The following is a 604-nucleotide window of genomic DNA, read 5'->3' on the forward strand; positions in this document are numbered from 1 at the left end:
TCTGGAGCCTAAGAGTCTTCAGGGAATGGTGAAATTCATGGAATGCCCTCACACCAAATGAGGCACCACATCTCTCTATGCATCTTCAGACTTTTTTAGCAAGAAGTTATTGTTCAATTAAATCAGCCTCTGCTGACCCCAGCTCCTACTCTCTGGACCCACTGCACCTGGGATTCCCAGGAAGGTCTTCTCCAGCCTCTCCTGATAGTCACCTCATTCTTCCTTATGTCTTGGCACCATCCTTGTTTATCTGGAACAGCTGGATCAGCTAAACGTTCTGCAGCTGGAAGAAAGTGGGGATATGAGTGGTCCTAGGAAGTTTGGAAGGCAGGTACTTCTTCCAAGAGTGGCGAGCTGCCAGGAGAAGGAAAGAGCACACTTCATTGATGGGACCTATTTTTTTTTTTTAAAGAGCAAATCAAAAAGCAGGAAGTCCTGAAATTATGATCCCTAGGAAACAAGAAATATGAAGTCCAAAATTCTGATCAAAAGGCTCCTGCTCTCCCCAACAACTGCTTCAGAGACATCCTCTGAGGGTCGATCTCAGTCACCATGTGTTTGCCCCCAAGAGTGGAGAGCTGCCAGGAGAAGGAAAGAACACACT

This window comes from Pyrgilauda ruficollis, unplaced genomic scaffold (genome assembly GCF_017590135.1).
Source record: "Pyrgilauda ruficollis isolate IOZ18807 unplaced genomic scaffold, ASM1759013v1 scaffold9, whole genome shotgun sequence".
NCBI lineage: Eukaryota > Metazoa > Chordata > Aves > Passeriformes > Passeridae > Pyrgilauda > Pyrgilauda ruficollis.